Below are 6,304 nucleotides of genomic sequence, written 5' to 3' on the forward strand. Positions count from 1 at the left end.
CTTGTATCTCCCCCAGCGCTTAGAACAGCGCTTGGCACATAGGAAGCGCTTAACAAATGCCACCACTGTCCTCCCCCGCCCTCCCTCCGAAATGCCATCTCGGGGGGCGGTCGCCGCTGGTGGGGGACCCCCATCTGCAGGCCCTGGAGGGGATGGAGCTGGGGGGGAGGGGTCCCGGGCTGGAGGTCCGTGGGTGGGTTCTGGACGGGCTGATGAGCGGAGAAGCCCCCCGGGGAGCGAGCGTGGGCGCCCCCCGCCCCCCGCAGACACGCAGTGCCACCCGGCACGGGGGAGGACACGGCTCACCCGTCACCATGGCAACCCATCCCGGGCCCGGGAGGGGGGGGGGGATGTGCCTGCTAATTAATAAATAATAATAACAATATTTCTTGACTGCCTACTACATGCCAGGCACTCCAGGCTCAGGGAGACTCATTCAATCGTTTTTATTGAGCCCTACTGTGTGCAGAACACTGTCCTAAGCCCTGGGACTGTACAATTCGGCAACAGATAGAGGCAGTCCCTGCCCAACAACGGACTCACAGTCTAAAAATCCCAGCTAATCAGTAGGGACACAGTCCTTGTCCCACATGGAGCTCACGGTCTCCATCCACATTAGAGATGGGGAAACTGAGGCACGGAGACGTTAAAATGACTTACCCAGGTCACGCCGGCAGACAAGTGGTAGAGCCGGGGCTATTCATTCGTTCGTTCATTCATTTGTATTTCCTGAGCGCTTAATAATAATGTTGGTATTTGTTAAGCGCTTACTATGTGCCGAGCACTGTTCTAAGCACTGGGGTAGACACAGGGGAATCAGGATGTCCCACATGGGGCTCACAGTCTTAATCCCCATTTTACAGATGAGGGAACTGAGGCACAGAGAAGTTAAGTGACTTGCCCACCGTGTGCGGAGCGGTTGGGAGAGCACAGTAGAACAATAAACAGACACATCCCTTGCCCACAGCGCGCTTACAGTCTAGAGGGGGAGGCGGACATGAATAGAAAGAAAGAAAGAAATTACAATAATTGCTGTAATAAATAAATTGCAGATGCAGACACAAGTGCTGCGCGGCTGGGAGATGAATAAAAGATGCAGAGAAGCAGCGTGGCTTAGTGGAAAGAGCCCTGACATGGGAGTCAGGGGACGTGGGTTCTAATCCCCGCCTCCACCCCTTGCCCGTCGTGTGACCTTGAGCAAGCCGCTTCACTTCTCCGTGCCTCAGTGACCCCTTCTGTCAAATGTGGATGAAGACGGCGAGTCCCACGTGGGACAACCTCATTACCTGGTATTCACCACAGGGCTTGGCCCACAATAAGCGCTTTGCAAACACCATAATTATTATTATTACTATTAAAAGGAGCAATCATGATAATAATAATTTGGTATCTGTTAAGCACTTACTATGTGCCAAGCACTGATCTAAGCGCTTGGTAGGTACAAGTTAACAATAATAATAATAATAATGTTGGCATATGTTAAACGCTTACTACGTGCAGAGCACTGTTCTAAGCGCTGGGGTAGTTACAGGGTAATCAGGTTGTCCCACATGCGGCTCACAGTCTTAATCCCCATTTTACGGATGAGGTAACTGAAGCACAGAGAAGTTAAGTGACTTGCCCACAGTCACGCAGCTGACAGGTGGCAGAGCTGTTGACCCTCGTGGGGCTCCCAGTCTTCATCTCCATTTTACAGATGAGTTCACTGAGGCCCAGAGAAGTGAAGTGACTTGCCCACAGTCACCCAGCTGATAGGTGGCAGCGGCGGCATTAGAACCCACGACCTCTGCCTCCCAAGCCCGGGCTCTTTCCACTGAGCCACGTTGCTTCTCATGTCAGCAAGTGAGGGCTAGGGAGCTCATCCCAGAAGGCCCAGACTTCCAGGCCTGTGCTCTAGCCATTAGGTCACTCTGCTTAGGACAGTGCTCGGCACCAAGCAATCTGAGGGGTGGTAAATATCGGGGATGATGATCGATTAAAGGAAGCATAGGCTTAGAGAAGCAGCGTGGCTCAGTAGAAAGAGCACGGGCTTTGGAGTCAGAGGTCATGAATTCGAATCCCAGCCCTGCCACTTGTCAGCTGTGTGACTGTGGGCAAGTCACTTCACTTCTCTGGGCCTCACTTACCTCATCTGTAAAATCGGGATTAAGATTGTGAGCCCCACGTGGGACAACCTGATTCCCCTGTGTCTACCCCAGCGCTTAGAACAGTGCTCTGCACATAGTAAGCGCTTAACAAATGCCAACGTTATTATTATTATTATTATTATTATTATTATTATTATTATTATTCTGGCCGGGCCCGGGGTGACCAGCAGGGGGAAGCACCGCCCCATCCAAAGTTTTATTATTATTAAATTATTATTATTATTATCATGGTCTTCGTTAAGGGCTTACTAAGTGCCAGGCCCTATACTAAGCGCTGGGATGGATGCAAGCAAGCTGGGTTATCCACAGTCCCTGTCCCCCACTGGGCTCTCAGTCTCCATTCCCATTTTATTCCATTCTTTTATTTATTGTATTTATTGAGCGCTTACTGTCTTAAGCTCAGCAATAATAATAATGATGATGATGGCATCGGTTAAGCGCTTACTATGCGCAAAGCACCGTTCTAAGCGCTGGGGGGCGGGGAATACAAGGTTATGAGGTTGTCCCAAGAAGGGCTCACCGACTTCATCCCCATTTGACAGATGAGGGAACTGAGGTCCAGAGAGGTGAAGTGGCTTGCCCAAAGTCACGCAGCTGACAGGTGGCGGAGCCGGGATTAGAACCCATGACCTCTGACTCCCGAGCCCGGGCTCTTTCCACTGAGCCAGCAATAGAGGCAATCCCTGACCACAACAGGCTAGAAGGGGGAAGACAGGCGTCAAAACAAGTAAACAGGCATCAATAACATCAATATAAATCAATGGAATTATAGATATATACCATCAAAACAAGTAAACAGGCATTAATATAAATAAATAATTTATTTATATTATAGATTTATAGATATGTACATATATACACAAGTGATATGGGTAGAGCAAAGGGAATGAGTCAGGGCAATGGGAATGAGGTAACTGAGGCACAGAGAAGTGAAGTGACTTGCACAAGGTCATACGGTGGGTAAGTGGCAGAGATGGAATTAGAACTCATGACCTTCTCTCTCTCAGGTCCATGCTCTGTCCATTATACCAAGGTTGGGGGTCAGGAGTCCCAAAACAGTGTAGGTTTTCACAGCGTGAGAGGAGTCACCCCAGGAAGAAATCAGGGTAGTCTAGTGGAAAGAACTGGGGCCTGGGAGGACGTGGGTTCTAATCCCCGCTCTGCCACTTGTCTGCTGTGTGACCTCGGGCAAGTCACTTTACTTCTCTCTACCTCAGTTACCTCACCTGTAAAATAGGATTAAGATGACAAGCCCCATGTGGGACTTGAACTGTGTCGATCCTGAATACCTTGTATCTATCCCAGCGCTTAGTGAAAGTGACTGGCACATAGTAAGTGCTTAAGACATACTATAAAAAAAAGATTCGACTTAATGTTGGACAGTAGCAACAGCAATACTAGAAGTAATAAGAATAGCATTTTTTGATTCTCCCCCTTGGTGCTACTCCAGGTACTAAGGTGCTTGGGAATCAATCAGTGATATTTCCTGAACACTTAGTGTGCGCAGAGCAACGACTGGGAGAGTCCAATAAAGCAGACACATTCCCCACCCAAAAGGAGCTTACACTGTAACACTGTAATTGGAGATGGATATGCAATTGCTTACTTCGAGAAAAGTCAAAAATAAAGAAAGCAAACATACATATATATGTATATATATAATGTGTGTGTATATATATATGTATATATATATATATGCTAAGGAGAGTGAGAATAAAGGCAAGGTGGGGCTCTAGGAAGAGAGGGGTTCTGGGAGCGGGGCAGGGGGAACCCCAAGGGGCCACCTGGCCCCCCAGCAGCTGGCCAGATGGAAGGGGCACAGGAGAGAGCGCAACATCCGGGAATGCCGATCCCCAGTTGCCATTCCGTCTGCAGCTCCCGGCAGCGTCCGGGAGCAGAGCATCTGGACAAGCCCTTGAGGATGGCAGCTGGGGATTCCCAGAATGGGATCCGAGCTGCCCCCTCACCTTCTGGCCGGGAGATCTGAGCCCCGGGCTACTCCAGGAGGTGGGGGCCAGGGGAGCAGATGCCCCAGCTCCTTGCCCTGGGCGTGGGGGATGGTGCCAGCAGGACTGGGGATGGAGAAGCCAGACTTCGGGTGGGCAGTACTTCACAGGGGAACTCTTCCCTTTCAGAACGCCGACCGGCAGACATCTGCTCTGCCATCCCACTCCGTTAACCCGAAGGGCACAGGCCAGTCTGGAGTGACCCCCGTACCACTTGCCCAACTCTCCAGCAGGAGCACTAGGCCACTCCATCCGGGGGATCAGTCCCACTGCTAATTCTGCTGTACTGTACTCTCCCAAGCACTTAGAACAGTGCTCTGTACAAAGTAAGTGCTCAATAAATGCCACTGATTGTTCGATTGAAGGGAAAGAAGAATTCCACAAGGATTCCAGCCTATCCATAGGTCATCAAGCTCCAGATCAAAGGCCGAAAGCAGTGCCCCCACCTCGGGGGGGGGGGGGGGGAGAGACCTGGATTTAAAACCCGGATGTTGTGATATGTCTAAGGGACATATTCGCATCAAGCAGCAGGGTGGAACCATCGTCGGCCAGCTCCTCTGCCACCAATTACAGAACATTTCACTAGACGGTAAGGGCAGGGATCATGTCCACGAACATTACTGCATTGCTCTCACCGAGCGTTTAGTTCAGACCTCCGCACACAGTAAGATTTCACTGAATCCCACTGCTTGATTAATGGATTGACTGAATGAATGACGGAGGTTGGTGTGAGCAACAGGGAAGCCCAGCTGGCTGGAAGCTCATCAGGGTCCCAGATTTATGCACGGTCAGACAGAGGTGCCTGCTTTGTGACCTTAGGCAAGTCCCTTAACTTTTTTTTGCTTCCGTTTCCTCAATTGCAGAATGAGGTTTCAGTACCTTTTCTCCTTCCTATTTAGACTGCGAGCCCCATCCAGTCTGATTAACTTGTATCTACCCCAGCGCTTAGAACAGGGCTCAGCAGATAGTAAGCGCTTAACGGGTACCATTAAAAGAAAACTGTCGCCCCCGTCTCCCAGGACAAGGATGTGGTGAAGGGGGTGCTAAGTCTGTTGTACTGTACCCTCCCGAGCGCTTAATACAGTACTCTGCACATAGTAAGCGCTCAATAAATACCACTGATTGATGAGCCCACTGACCCCTGAAGGCGAGCTCCCCTGACTTACTCCCTTTGTTCTTCTCCCCTCCCAGTCCCACAGAATTTATGTACTTCTCCGTCATTTATTTATTTATTTATTTATTTATATTGATGCCTGTCTCCCCTCCTCTAGACTGTAAAATCCCTGTAGGCAGGGAATGTGTCTGTTTATTGTTGTACTGTGCTCTCCCAAGTGCTTAGAACAGTGCTCTGCACATGGTAAGCGGTCAATAAATATGATCGAACGAATGAAGGAGAGGGAGTCAGGGTTATCGAAAGCCCGGAAGGGGCTCTTCGCCGGTCTGCCTGAGCCAAGGTGAATAATAATAATCGTGGTACCTGTTGAGCACTTACTACGTGTCAGGCACTGTACTAAGAGCTGGGATGGATACAAGCAAATCGGTTCGGACGGTTCCTGTCCCGTGTGGGGCTCACACACTCAATCTCCATTTTACAGATGAGGTAACTGAGGCCCAACAGAGAATTGAAGTGAGTTGCCCAAGGTCACACAGCAGACAAGTAGGAGAGGCAGGATTAGAACTCATAAACTTCGGACTCTCAGGCCTAGGCTCAATCCACTAGGGCAAAGGGTCGTCCTCAGCTAATGGCGGAATGGGGCTTGGAGATCCCCAGAGGGAAGGCTGTGGGAGGGGGAAGAGGGATCCATGGCCAACTTCAGTGGGATCCATGATGCCATACTTGGTTGAACTACGTGCCCAGTCTTTGGGGGGGAGGGGGCTGCCTGAGACGGAGACCCTGGGGATGAGGGAGAGCTAAGAGAGATCCAGCCAAGTCCAGCCTCTCTGATCCAGCTGAGGGAGGAGGAGGAGGGGGAGGAGGAGGAGGAGGAAGGGGGGGTCTGGATGGGGGCGATGCGGGGGCTACCACATCTTGTCTGGCTGCAGTCTGACTGCAAGAGACAGTGTGGAGTGAGGGGGAGGAGTTGAGACCCTGCTAGGGCGGGGGGGTCCCTCAAGACCCCCAGGTGGATGGGGGAATCTCAGGATAGGGAG

Source organism: Ornithorhynchus anatinus, chromosome 17, assembly GCF_004115215.2.
Source record: "Ornithorhynchus anatinus isolate Pmale09 chromosome 17, mOrnAna1.pri.v4, whole genome shotgun sequence".
Taxonomy (NCBI): domain Eukaryota; kingdom Metazoa; phylum Chordata; class Mammalia; order Monotremata; family Ornithorhynchidae; genus Ornithorhynchus; species Ornithorhynchus anatinus.